Source organism: Aegilops tauschii, unplaced genomic scaffold (assembly GCF_002575655.3).
Source record: "Aegilops tauschii subsp. strangulata cultivar AL8/78 unplaced genomic scaffold, Aet v6.0 ptg000492l_obj, whole genome shotgun sequence".
Classification (NCBI taxonomy): Eukaryota; Viridiplantae; Streptophyta; class Magnoliopsida; order Poales; family Poaceae; genus Aegilops; species Aegilops tauschii.
In genome coordinates, this window is record NW_027332731.1 from 1 (window position 1) to 14,308 (window position 14,308).

At 35.4% G+C, this 14,308-nt stretch overlaps 7 non-coding genes across 7 annotated transcripts; 4 read left to right on the forward strand and 3 right to left on the reverse strand.

The window, feature by feature from the left end:
- Nucleotides 1-3,158: 3,158 nt before the first annotated feature.
- TRNAS-GCU (transfer RNA serine (anticodon GCU)) lies at nucleotides 3,159-3,246 on the reverse strand. The gene has a single exon. It is a non-coding gene; the product is annotated as a tRNA-Ser (tRNA).
- Nucleotides 3,247-6,856: 3,610 nt separating this feature from the next.
- TRNAS-UGA (transfer RNA serine (anticodon UGA)) lies at nucleotides 6,857-6,944 on the reverse strand. Its single transcript has one exon. It is a non-coding gene; the product is annotated as a tRNA-Ser (tRNA).
- An 824-nt stretch (nucleotides 6,945-7,768) lies between these two features.
- On the forward strand, nucleotides 7,769-7,839 carry TRNAG-GCC (transfer RNA glycine (anticodon GCC)). Its single transcript has one exon. It is a non-coding gene; the product is annotated as a tRNA-Gly (tRNA).
- A 2,482-nt stretch (nucleotides 7,840-10,321) lies between these two features.
- TRNAT-GGU (transfer RNA threonine (anticodon GGU)) lies at nucleotides 10,322-10,393 on the forward strand. The gene has a single exon. It is a non-coding gene; the product is annotated as a tRNA-Thr (tRNA).
- A 507-nt stretch (nucleotides 10,394-10,900) lies between these two features.
- Nucleotides 10,901-10,982, forward strand: TRNAY-GUA (transfer RNA tyrosine (anticodon GUA)). Its single transcript has one exon. It is a non-coding gene; the product is annotated as a tRNA-Tyr (tRNA).
- A 359-nt stretch (nucleotides 10,983-11,341) lies between these two features.
- Nucleotides 11,342-11,415, forward strand: TRNAD-GUC (transfer RNA aspartic acid (anticodon GUC)). Its single transcript has one exon. It is a non-coding gene; the product is annotated as a tRNA-Asp (tRNA).
- Nucleotides 11,416-14,027: 2,612 nt separating this feature from the next.
- On the reverse strand, nucleotides 14,028-14,098 carry TRNAC-GCA (transfer RNA cysteine (anticodon GCA)). The gene has a single exon. It is a non-coding gene; the product is annotated as a tRNA-Cys (tRNA).
- Nucleotides 14,099-14,308: the final 210 nt, after the last annotated feature.

Below are 14,308 nucleotides of genomic sequence, written 5' to 3' on the forward strand. Positions count from 1 at the left end.
TGAATTGGCACGATATAATATAAATCCAAATAGGATTAAAAAAGAGGTAAATTGTGTCTAAATAATTAGACAACTAGGAATACTAATAATCTTCTCCTATCCTACTTTTTGATTCATTTAGTTCTTCAATTAACTCAAAGTTCTTTCTTTTTCTTTAAAGAATTCCGCCTTCCTTAAAATATCATAAACAGTTCTTGTTGGTTGAGCACCCTTTTCAAGGAAATAGAGAATAGCTGGAACATTTAAACAAGTTTGATTCTTTATCGGATCATAAAAACCTACTTTTTGAAGATCTCTTCCTTCTCTTCGAGATCGAACATCAATTGCAACGATTCGATAGACAGCTTATTGGGATAGATGTAGATAAACAACGCCCCCCCCTAGAAACGTATAGGAGGTTTTCTCCTCATACGGCTCGAGAAAATGATTCGAATTTCTGTCGATAATAATAGAAATTAGACTATGACGTGCATTAATTTCCTTACAGAAAAAACAAATTTCATTTATACTCATGACTCAAGTGGGCTAATTTTGCCTGACAAACTTCGAAGGCAAAATCCTTCCAAAATTTTTGAGTCGTCTTTAAACTCTTTTCTTTGTCTCATTTCGAACGAATTGACTTTTATTCCTTATTCTGATCCAACTCTGTTGTTGAGACAATTGAAAATTGTGTTTACTTGTTCTGGAATCCTTTATCTTTGATTTGTGAAATCCTTGGTTTAGACATTACTTCGGGAATTCCTATTTTTTTCTTTCAAAAGAGTAGCAACATACCCTTTTTTCTTATTTCCTTCGATAAAGCATTTATCTCTTCTATAGAAATCTAATAAGAGGGATTGATTCTGATATACTTTTATTGGACTTTATTCTTATTTTAACCTTTCGATTTATTTCTATATTAAGGATAGACTGACAAAGTTGGCCTAATTTATTAGTTTTCACTAACCCTAGATTCTTTCCCTTGATAAAAAAAATTCTGTCCTCTCGAGCTCCATCGTGTACTATGTTACTTAAACCCAGCGCAAATTTGGTTCGGAACGAATAGAACAGGCTATGTCGAGCCAAGAGCATTTTCATTACTATGGAAAATGATGGATAGAAAAATCCACAATCGATCATGTCCTTCAAGTCGCACGTTGCTTTCTACCACATCGTTTTAAACGAAGTTTTACCATAACAAACATTCCTCTTTTCATTGCAAAGTGGTATAGAGAATTGATCCAATATGGATGGAATCATGAATAGTCATTGGTTTAGTTTTTTTATACTAATTAAAACTTGCTATCTATGGAGCAATATGGATAAAAGAAAGTAAGTATTTATCCGGGAAGCCTCCGCCAAGATCCAATTTATTTAAACCCATATTAAAATTCTATCATATGAATGAAACATAGTTTGAAAAAGACGACTAAACAAGTTTGCTTAAAACTTATTTATTCTTAAATTTCCACCCTCAACGGATGGCTCGAGATGATCAATCTTGAAGTGAGAAAAGAAGGATTGACTCTTCCTCAATAAATAAACTATCAACCTCCAAAAAAGTTTAATTAATTTAATTACTAGAATTAGAATTCTAGTAGTAATATATTTTTTCAGTACCAAAAACAATTAACTATAATAACTAAATAAACTATTCCAATGAAAAGATTGAAAGTTTTTGGTAGTTATAGAATTCTCGTACTTCTTCAACTCGAATACCAAAAGGAAGAAAAAAATATGACTAAGTGATTTTATTTTATAGTAGAGGCATATCCTGAATGTGCTTGATAGATCCCATTTTTTCATGAAAATAAAGATAGTCAATTTGACTGGACTTAAGACTTTATTATGTTTTCTGAGAAAGAATAAGATATCATTATTCTCTTTAATAAACTTTTGTCTCGTACGGAATACTATATGATTTCACCGTTTGTTTCATCAGAAACAATCTGGGACGGAAGGATTCGAACCTCCGAGTAACGGGACCAAAACCCGCTGCCTTACCACTTGGCCACGCCCCATTTCGGGTTTTATGCGACACTAATAAACACTAGTATGTTTATTTGTTATTCGTCAATACCATTTCAATTACATAAAAAAGGAGGGATATTCTCTTGCTAGTATTCTACACATGCGGATAATATAGAATCAAAAAAATGCATTGATCATTACATGGAATTCTATTAAGATATTATATGAAAGTCGAATTTATTCCACTCTCATTTGAGAGTGCAAATACAAGGAGGTATTTTGTGTTTGGGAAAGTCCGAAGAAAAAAGATTTTGAATCTGCCTTTTCCTTCTTTCCCTTAAAAAAATAACTCAAGAAAAATCCAATTATTTACTCTACAAGAATGAAATGCTTGTTATGCCTAATATACTTAGTTTAACCTGTATCTGTTTTAATTCTGTTCTTTATCCTACTAGTTTTTTCTTTGCCAAATTACCCGAAGCTTATGCTATTTTCAATCCAATCGTGGATATTATGCCTGTTATACCTCTATTCTTTTTTCTATTAGCCTTTGTTTGGCAAGCTGCTGTAAGTTTTCGATGAAATCTTTAGTACTCTGTATGCCAAATTGAATGATGTGTTCATTCCAAAAAAATTTAAAAATGGGTAAAAGCCGAGAAGTTTTATATTTTTATATTATGAACCTTCGATTCTAAAATTTAAATTCTTCTACATTGAATGGGTAGCTACAGCAATAAATTTGGATCAGCCTTTCTACTCCCCTGCACCTAGGTTGAGCAGGTACCTAAAGGTACCTACACAATACCTAACCACCTAACCCTATTTTTGCTATTGATAAGAGTGCTTATTATAAAAGAATTCTTGCAATTTTTTTCAAGAATTCTTTTTTGCATTTTTAGGTATAAAAAAAAAACCATCCTAGTGGATCCGTGTGGTAAGGAAAAACTGGTAATCTATTCCTTAAAAAAAAATCTTGGAGATTATGTAATGCTTACTCTCAAACTTTTTGTTTATACAGTAGTGATATTCTTTGTTTCACTCTTTATCTTTGGATTCTTATCTAATGACCCAGGACGGAATCCTGGACGCGAGGAGTAAAAATTCAGTTTTTTTTTTTTCTTATTGGATTTGTTTCGTACATTTATCTATGAGAAAATCCGGGGGTCAGAATTCTTTCCAATTCGAAAGTCCCAAATGATCCAAGGGAGCGGAAAGAGAGGGATTCGAACCCTCGGTACAAAAAAATTGTACAACGGATTAGCAATCCGCCGCTTTAGTCCACTCAGCCATCTCTCCACGTTCCAAAGCGAAAGGTTTCCGTGATATGATATAGGCAAGAAATAAGAAATAACGGTTGCAAAAAACCCCCTTTTTTTCTTTCAAAAGTCTATAAAAATTATATTGCCAATTCCATTTTAATTATATTCTTTTTTCTTAATGTTAATAAAAAAAGAAGAAAATTCTTGTTTTTTCTTTCTAAAAATCGATATTGGCCGAGAGACAATCAAATAGATTTTCTCTTTAGCGGCATTTCCATATAGGACTTGTTATAATTATAATAAAACAAGCAGGTTATATAAAAAAAAACGCTTTTTTTGTCGATTATTTATCAAGAAAGCAAAAAGGGTTCTTATCAAATCCACCATAAAATTGGAAAGAAGCATAAAGTAAGTAGACCTGACTCCTTTAATGATGCCTCTATCCGCTATTCTGATATATAAATTCGATGTAGATGAAATTGTTAAGCGAATTTTTTTTATTTCCTTAGACTTAGACCGCGCAAGACAAGAATTTTTCGCTATTTACGATTTCATATTCTTGTTACTAGATGTTCTATAGGAATAAGAAGAAATCGCAACTCCTTTGCGCTACACATAAAATTGGATTTCGAAGGTCCATTTTTTTTTTCAGAATCCTCTATTTTAGTTCTTCCACCCATGCAATAGAGAGGGAATGGGAAAAGAAGGGTTACTTTTATTTTCATTTTTCCCTTAAAAGATAGACTTTGAAATAGGAGTCTTGGAATAATGCTGAATTCAAAGGTTTATTTCTTTCTATAGTATAAGAAAAACAATTTATTTCTATTTCTATAGTATAAGAAAAACAAATAGTATAAGAAAAACAAATCGAATCAAATTCATGGATTTACCACGACCTCGGTTGTGACTGTGACTCCATAGATAAAAATGGGAAATTTCTCTCTTCGAGACCATTGAAAAAGGGCATTGAACGACAAAGAAATCGTCACACAGATAATAAAACTATCATATGCCTTGGAAAGTGATATGAGGTGCTCGGAAATGGTTGAAGTAATTGAATAGGAGGATCACTATGACTATAGCCCTTGGTAGAATTCCTAAAGAAGAAAATGATCTATTTGATACTATGGATGACTGGTTACGAAGGGACCGTTTCGTTTTTGTAGGATGGTCTGGCCTATTGCTCTTTCCTTGTGCTTATTTCGCTTTAGGGGGTTGGTTTACAGGGACAACTTTTGTAACTTCTTGGTATACCCATGGATTGGCTAGTTCCTATTTGGAAGGTTGTAATTTCTTAACCGCAGCAGTTTCTACCCCTGCCAATAGTTTAGCACACTCTTTGTTGCTACTATGGGGGCCCGAAGCACAAGGAGATTTTACTCGTTGGTGTCAATTAGGCGGTCTATGGACTTTTGTAGCTCTCCACGGGGCTTTTGCACTAATAGGTTTCATGTTACGCCAATTTGAACTTGCTCGGTCTGTTCAATTGCGGCCTTATAATGCAATCTCATTCTCTGGTCCAATTGCTGTTTTTGTTTCTGTATTCCTTATTTATCCACTGGGGCAATCTGGTTGGTTCTTTGCGCCGAGTTTTGGCGTAGCAGCGATATTTCGATTCATCCTTTTCTTCCAAGGATTTCATAATTGGACGTTGAACCCATTTCATATGATGGGAGTTGCCGGAGTATTAGGTGCGGCTCTGCTATGCGCTATTCATGGAGCGACCGTAGAAAACACTCTATTTGAGGACGGTGATGGTGCAAATACCTTCCGTGCTTTTAACCCAACTCAAGCTGAAGAAACTTATTCCATGGTCACTGCTAACCGCTTTTGGTCCCAAATCTTTGGTGTTGCTTTTTCCAATAAACGTTGGTTACATTTCTTTATGCTATTTGTACCCGTCACCGGTTTATGGATGAGTGCTATTGGCGTAGTTGGCTTGGCTCTGAACTTACGTGCCTATGACTTTGTTTCCCAGGAAATCCGTGCAGCGGAAGATCCTGAATTTGAGACTTTCTACACCAAAAATATTCTTTTAAACGAGGGTATTCGTGCGTGGATGGCAGCTCAGGATCAGCCTCATGAAAATCTTATATTCCCTGAGGAGGTTCTACCACGTGGAAACGCTCTTTAATGGAACTTTCGTTTTAGCTGGTCGTGACCAAGAAACCACCGGCTTTGCTTGGTGGGCTGGGAATGCCAGACTTATCAATTTGTCCGGTAAACTGCTTGGAGCTCATGTAGCCCATGCCGGATTAATCGTATTCTGGGCCGGAGCAATGAACCTATTTGAAGTGGCCCATTTCGTACCAGAAAAGCCCATGTATGAACAAGGGTTGATTTTACTTCCACACTTAGCTACTCTAGGTTGGGGAGTAGGGCCAGGGGGGGAAGTTCTAGATACTTTTCCGTACTTTGTATCTGGCGTACTTCACCTAATTTCCTCCGCAGTCTTAGGCTTCGGTGGCATTTATCACGCGCTTCTGGGACCCGAGACTCTTGAGGAATCTTTTCCATTCTTTGGTTATGTCTGGAAAGATAGAAATAAAATGACTACAATTTTGGGTATTCACTTAATTTTGTTAGGTCTAGGTGCTTTTCTTCTAGTACTCAAGGCTCTTTATTTTGGCGGTGTATATGATACCTGGGCCCCTGGGGGGGGAGATGTAAGAAAAATTACCAATTTGACCCTTAGCCCCAGTGTTATATTTGGTTATTTACTAAAATCTCCTTTTGGTGGAGAAGGGTGGATTGTTAGTGTAGATGATTTAGAAGATATAATTGGTGGGCATGTATGGTTGGGTTTTATTTGTGTATTTGGCGGAATTTGGCATATTTTAACCAAACCCTTCGCATGGGCTCGCCGTGCATTTGTATGGTCTGGAGAAGCTTACTTGTCTTATAGTTTAGCTGCTTTATCTGTCTTTGGTTTTATCGCTTGTTGTTTTGTATGGTTCAATAATACAGCTTATCCGAGTGAGTTTTATGGACCCACCGGGCCAGAAGCTTCTCAAGCTCAAGCATTTACTTTTCTAGTTAGAGACCAGCGTCTTGGAGCTAATGTGGGATCCGCTCAAGGACCCACAGGTTTAGGTAAATATCTAATGCGTTCCCCAACTGGGGAGGTTATCTTTGGAGGGGAAACTATGCGTTTTTGGGACCTTCGTGCTCCATGGTTAGAACCTCTAAGGGGCCCCAACGGTTTGGACTTGAGTAGGTTGAAAAAAGACATACAACCTTGGCAAGAACGACGCTCAGCAGAATATATGACCCACGCTCCTTTAGGCTCTTTAAATTCCGTGGGTGGCGTAGCTACCGAGATCAATGCAGTTAATTATGTCTCTCCTAGAAGTTGGTTATCAACTTCTCATTTTGTTCTAGGATTCTTCTTTTTTGTGGGCCATTTATGGCATGCAGGAAGAGCCCGAGCTGCTGCAGCAGGTTTTGAAAAGGGAATCGATCGTGATTTGGAACCTGTTCTTTACATGAACCCTCTTAACTAAGATTTTCTTATTTATACCTGTTCTACTTTTTTTCTGTTCTGGCTCGGTTATTCCATCTAGCCGAGCCATTCATTCCTTTTTATGAAAGAAAGATAAGGGACAGAAAAAAAAAAATGAAAGAAACAAACGTATTCAATAAGCAAAAGGAGAGAGAGGGATTCGAACCCTCGATAGTTCCTAGAACTATACCGGTTTTCAAGACCGGAGCTATCAACCACTCAGCCATCTCTCCACAGCCTAATCCTTATTTTACTCCTACAAATAGAACATAGCCATATAAAAAATAAAAAGATTTATTAGCCTCTAGAAAGATATCAGATACAAGTTCCTTTTCGATATATCTCTGTATACTGTATACACGGATACAGGATCCGCTATACCCGCTTGTGAAATAAAGAGTAAATAATCTCTTCTCACCCCCATATCCAAATAAAAAAGCGGTTTAAGTAATAAATTTGAATTAAAGAGAAGAATCAATGGATTCATGATTAAACCCCTCCTACTTCTTGTATTTTTTTACAATTTTGGTTTAAGTGAGGGATCAAATATGTAGTCAACTTTATTTGATGGTAGCTTGGAGGATTAGAAATATGACTATTGCTTTCCAATTAGCTGTTTTTGCATTAATTGCGACTTCCTCAGTCTTAGTAATTAGTGTACCCCTTGTATTTGCTTCTCCTGATGGTTGGTCAAATAATAAAAATGTTGTATTTTCCGGTACATCGTTATGGATTGGACTAGTCTTTCTCGTAGCTATTCTGAATTCTCTCATTTCTTAAATTAAATTTGGTTAATATTTATTAACCCCATAAAAAAGAAATAATAAAGGCCATTTCTTCTAAAAAATTAGAATAGTGAGACGTATTAAAACGCAATTTGCGTTCCGAATTGCTAGCTCTTCTCTTTCAGTATTATGAAATTCCATTCCCATTAGAATATTCATTCACAGATAATAAAAAAAGGAAAACTCTAATATAATAGAAAATGAAATGAAACGGTCGACCCAGACATAGAAGGTCGACCCAGGCGGATATACGCTATAAAATATATACCGTAGCGAGCGTAGTTCAATGGTAAAATATCTCCTTGCCAAGGAGAAGATACGGGTTCGATTCCCGCCGCTCGCCCGCTTAATTTATCAAAGTACTATGATAAAAAGTTTAGTCTAGTTAACTGTTTAACTACTTATATTAAATTAAGTATTAATTAGGTGTTAGTCTAGTGCCGTATCCCCTTACTATCTTACCCTTCCTTTGCATCCCACTCAAAAAAAGAGGGCGCTCCGGAGGCAGAAATAGAACTCGCCAACAGAGCTCCAAAAATTGGGTATTAACTGAGACAAACAACGGGCAAACTTTTTTTAAAGGGAAGAGAGAGGTAGACTGTCCCTTTCGTTTCATTTTTATTTTCTGCAGGGTAGGGAGAAGCCTTGCGCCTTCTTTTTTTGAAGGCAAGTGACTTCGCAAACTGCTCAATTTTGCCCTCTAGGGCCGGGAACTAATGAATAAAAAAGGGTTGGATACGCCCCTCTACCATATCTAGAGAAATAGAATAGTCCTTTTATACAGACTGCTAAGTGCGGAGACGGGAATCGAACCCGTGACCTCAAGGTTATGAGCCTCGTGAGCTACCAAACTGCTCTACTCCGCTCTGGAGTACCAGAAACTGGTGGACAAAAAAGGCTTGAATACAAGCCTCTAACATGTCTAGACAAAGAGAATACTCCTTTTATACAGAATGGAGCGGGTAGCGGGAATCGAACCCGCATCGTTAGCTTGGAAGGCTAGGGGTTATAGTCGACGTTGGTTGATTATTTTTAACGTCTCTAATTCAAAACCGAACATGAAATTTTGATTTCATTCGGCTCCTTTATGGATATTCTCACCACTTAACATCTATGTCAGCTTTTCTATTTGAATGGAACCAAAGCTCTCCGCTTTCTAGATGATCCTTATAGAGTAGGAGATAGAAATTCTATCTAAATCCATCTAATCTACTTACTTCGTTCCCTAATTTCATTCAAGAGATCCTGAGGAAAAGAATTGGGTTTCCACCGAGCTTAAACAATATGCGGATGGTTCTAGTAAACCAAAACTATCGTTTTTTAGCTATTTGGCTTCCTTATTCCTTATTTTAAGAAGATTTAGTTACGATTGGAAATCAACTTTTTTGTATCTTCATCCATAGATCCTTTACTCATATTTTCAAAATTGGAATACTTAATCCAATGCAAAATTATGCTTCGCGACTCTGTACTCATAATCCTATTTTTATTTTGGATGCAATTTAAATTAGTCTTTGGATACAAATCGCCAGAATGTATATTCTTCCTCAATATGCTATTGAGAGGAAAAGGATTTAATCCTTTATAAGAACTAAAGTTTTCATCGGAATATAAAAATAAAAAACTTAAGGATGCCTTAAGTATATCATTTCAAATTCAGTTATTATATAGAACGAATCACACTTTTACCACTAAACTATACCCGCTACATTGTAGATTATGGTATAAATGGTACCCTTTGTCAAGGATAGCCATTTGACAAGAAGGCTAATTCCCCCTTATTGAATCAGATGGAGAAGGTTCATGACACTGAGCCGTTGGTACTTCTACTTCGATCGCTCGCCTTTACTTTAGGATTTAGATAGCCCCTCTGGTCTGTAAAAAAAATCTTTTCTTACCATGCTAATAGCGCCTGAACCAAATGTATTTATTTTGATTAGGATCCTATTCTACGGTTACGACTACAATAATAATTATTTACTTTGCAAGGACGTAAGTGTGTCAGACTGCTAAATTGTTTTATTATTCCTACAATATAAACTAGGGGATATAGGGGGTAACACTGTCCCTATAAATTCCTTTTTCCTTTTCTTTTTTGTCCAGAATTGAACAAAAAAGAAATTATGGAAGATGTTTTCTTCCCCCATTAAGTCCGAGCCATAGAGTAAGAGTGAGATGAGTTTTCCAAATTCATCATAGACTTTCCCTATGGCTTGATAGAAGTAAGCAGCAAAGAGTCGTAACTTAAAGAAAAAAACGGACAGGGCCGACAGATTTACCTGATGTAAAGAAGATCCTAAAAGTCTCTGATTAGTCGACTCTCTCCATTTAACACTTTCCTCTCTCTCCTTTTTTCCACTGACTCAATTCTAGTTTATTAGATTCTTGTTTAAAAGAATGAAAAAAGTTCAATAGAACTAAGAACACATAAAAAATAGCATAGAGGATCAAGGCCATTACCAAAAGTTCCTCCCAAGGATCCTATATCCTATTGGGTATCTGTTCCCCGCCTTTTCCCGCTAGGATCGGAAATCTTATATTTTCCATATCCATATACCGTTGAATCCTTGGGGTTCCAGAATCCGCCTATTTTACTAGTCTTCGGAAACGGAAAACCCTGAACCAAGAAGAGTTGGATATGTTATGTAGGGTATGTTTTTTTTTTATTAATTTTATTTTGAGCTCTCAAGATATCGATATATACATATACAATCTCTACATAATGTCTCTCTCTCTATCTCTATATATTATATATATAATATGTACATTATGCAGTAGACCCATAATGGGAAATCCAAGTGGCTAATTTTTGAATTAAATAAAAAGCCCTTTTAACTCAGTGGTAGAGTAATGCCATGGTAAGGCATAAGTCATCGGTTCAAATCCGATAAAGGGCTTTTTAAATTAGTGGTAGAGTAATCTCGTGCTAAGACGTAAGTCGTTGGTTCGAATCTGATAGAGTACTTTTCTACTAAATTGATTCACTTTTGTTCTTTGTTTTTGAAACTTTCTCTATATTTTTAGAGAATTTTATGACTTAGTGCGGGATGGATGCATTTTTGGTCTGAACACTAAATGAAGCACGGAGAATTAATCTATAACGATCAACTAAAAAAAATCCTAGATGAAAACATAACAGAAAAGTTGGAAAAACTCTTTGCTTTGGATCTATTTATACTTTTCGAGTATATTGACAATTAAAAACTGCGCTCATAACTATGATTATAGTATAATCACGAGCGGTTGTATATGGCCCTATCGTCTAGTGATGCCCCTATCGTCTAGTGGTTCAGGACATCTCTCTTTCAAGGAGGCAGCGGGGATTCGACTTCCCCTGGGGGTAGGGAGTATTATGAAAGGAGGTTAATCATAGATTAGCAAAAACCCTAGAATAAATTCTTCCTGGGTCGATGCCCGAGTGGTTAATGGGGACGGACTGTAAATTCGTTGACAATGTCTACGCTGGTTCAAATCCAGCTCGGCCCAAACCAAAAATCTAGGGCTTCGTGAGTATGAACTAAATCCTTTTGTTTTTCTTCCATAAAATAAAATGTCTGATCTATAGAAATAAAAGATAAAGAAAAAAGGGAAATTTTTTTTTTCTAATCCATATCTCTCTCATTCCTTTCTTACAAACAAAAGAGTTTTTCTTATTGAAGGCTGGATTATTATCCATTTTTAGTGATAAAAAATCACGACATACTAGTTATGTCACTCTCACTATACCCACGTATAATATAATATGTGGGTATGTAGTATATGATTCGTCTATTTCTTAGAGTACGAAAGACGAATCGAATCTTCTTATGGTTCTATTTAAGAATGGGTATGCCATACACCCCGCGGGGATTGTAGTTCAATTGGTCAGAGCACCGCCCTGTCAAGGCGGAAGCTGCGGGTTCGAGCCCCGTCAGTCCCGAACTAGGGTTCAATGAATGGAGAAATTGATATTTCCTTTTTCCATGAAAAAAAGGGGCAGGGAGCAAGATCAAATACCCACAGGGCACCCTTACTTCACTTTTTTATTTTGCATCCCTCATTAAAGAGGGAGGGAAGGCATATAGGAATTTTTTTTCACTACTCCCGATCGATAAAGATAAAGAAAGACACACATACGATATGTGGATTAGTAGAATTTAGGATATTATATTACTCTATCTTTCTTTATGATGATACCATCCTCATCTTAATTTCCTATTCCACTCTTATGGAATAGAGTACCGGTATTTTACCGGAATCCATACATAAATCGTATTCCCTTTTTATTTCAGACCTCTTTTCCCCATCTCACTTCTACTGCTTATTTGGATGTCTATGTGACCCATAGAAAGTTGGTCATATAATACATACATAATTGTATGTATAACTATAAGAAAAAGGAAGGGAAATTGTATAAGATTAAGAAAGTAGAAGATTAAGAAAGCTCGTGGGTTAGAGATATAGAAAAGAAAAAGTAGAAAAGGATTAAAAAAGAGGGAATTCCTAATCCAATCAAAAAACCCATTTTGGTCTTAGTGTGGATAGAGGATCTTCCTATGTTATACTATATAACTCTCATCCGTGAAATATAACTCTCATCCATGAATTGATTTGATAGATCCGATATTCATAATATTGAATTGATTCAGTATTATCAGAATGCAAGCCCTACCCTTGAATTTACAAGATACCCCTTTTTCCTCTCCATGGGATTACATCCCGAGTTATTGTGAAAATAAAAAATAAAGAGGTTATGGAAGTCAATATTCTCGCATTTATTGCTACTGCACTGTTCATTCTAGTTCCTACTTCTTTTTTACTTATTATTTATGTAAAAACAGTCAGCCAAAATAATTAATTGGAATTCCAATTAATCATTGAAGAAATTAAAAAGGGATTAAATAAAAAAAATCCAAGTCTTAAATGAAAGGATCTGGTTGGAATCTTAAAGTGTGGTAGAAAGAACTACATATAGTTTTTTCTACGACACTTTAGATTCTTTCTATTATATTATCTTTGAATCTACATAGAATAGATTAGTAGATTGAAATAGTTAAGTAGTCTAATTCAATTTCTTTTTTCATTGCATCCACTTAATTTCAATCAGGTCAAAATAAAAAAATCTAAGACAATTCTTGACCAAAGAATCCATGGAAGGAAAGAAAAATAATATTAAGAATAGACTATAGTAAAAAGTAAAAGGAAATGGAAAATGTGTGATATGCCGTGAATAGTTCCGTGGAAGAAAGTCGAATTTTCTTATGTATAGAACTTTTTTTAACCATTCGTCATTTCTAGTAGAAATTATGAATTGGTATAATGGCTCTTTCTTACATTACAACTTACAATACAAGAGTTTCTTACAGGAGTGAAACAAAACTAAAGAAAAAGATTAAAGAATAACGTTTGACAAAATGATTAATGCAAAATGATCCATTAATGAAAAGAATTGATACAACAATTTGATTACTTAATCAATTAGTAGTATCCCTAGAGTCCACTCCTTCCCCATACTACTAGTGAAAGAGAAAATGTAAAGACTACCATTAAAGCAGCCCAAGCGAGACTTACTATATCCATCTAAATTATGTCTCCTATTTCTATGAAGGGATTATTCTATTCTACTATTGATCAATAATCATAGTGGAATCAAGGGTACAGAGTCAAAAAGGGATTCCGCCCTAAGGCCATGGATCAATCAGTTCAAGGAATTTACTCCTAACAAATTCTTATAGGAATTCTGGTAGAATTAGAGAGCATTAAAAATACGATACTATAGCCCTTTTTTCCTTAAAAAAGAAAGAGTACGGGAATGATGTCCTGAATAGAAGAAGCGGGAATAGGAAGATTTTTTATTCCTTTTGTTACTCTTTTTTTTTTTTTAAGCAAAGGACGCCCGAATATACCATAAAATTAACGATAGATAAATATTTATTGGATACCTACCTTACCTAATGTTTATTTTTGACCTAAACCCTGCAGCCTTGCTTTGTATCATTCTATGAAAGAATGAAGAGGAAGAGATTTTATCCATAACACAACTCCTAAATTGATTTTTGATCGACCTATTTAATCTGATTCTCGTTAGAATTAAAATTAAGTAGTCCTTACTTTAGTGTATGTAGGTAACATAAGATGTACGATAAAAAAATGTATAATAATTAGTAAGTCTTGATATTCTTTCGTGGAGTCCCTTCTTGAATCTTAGATTGAAAAAAAAAAAGAATGCCCCTTAGGGACCTTTCTTTGGATACCAAGATTTCTGACATCTTATCCTCGTATTTTAAAATTATCAAATCGAATCTCAATTAAGAACCAATTCAAATTCATATAATAAAAGAATAAGGAAACACTACCTCACCCCTATTGATAACCATTTTGGCCACTACCGTCAAAACAAACCCTAACCCTAGTTTGAGGATAGAACTATGGTATGGTTTCTCTAAACCCAGTATCGGCAGGCCCAGTTACTCTCTTGCCCGAACTTATGCGAAGTAAAAATTGATCGAATTCGATCAGCACTATAAAAAAAACCTAAGTATTTTATTGATCAGGCGGCACCCAGATTTGAACTGGGGATAAAGGATTTGCAGTCCCCTGCCTTACCGCTTGGCCATGCCGCCAAAAAATCCGATCAAAAATCTAGAAAACAGCAAGTATTCATCCACGTTTTCTTACGAAAAGCCCCTTTTATTTTGAATATAATTCTACTTACTTTTTTCCAATCTTTTTCAAAAAATCTATTCCTGCTTTTTTTGATCCAGTTTCTATTATTCTCCTCGATAGATTCTATCTTAAAACATACATTGTTAACACAATAAAACTTCCCATTT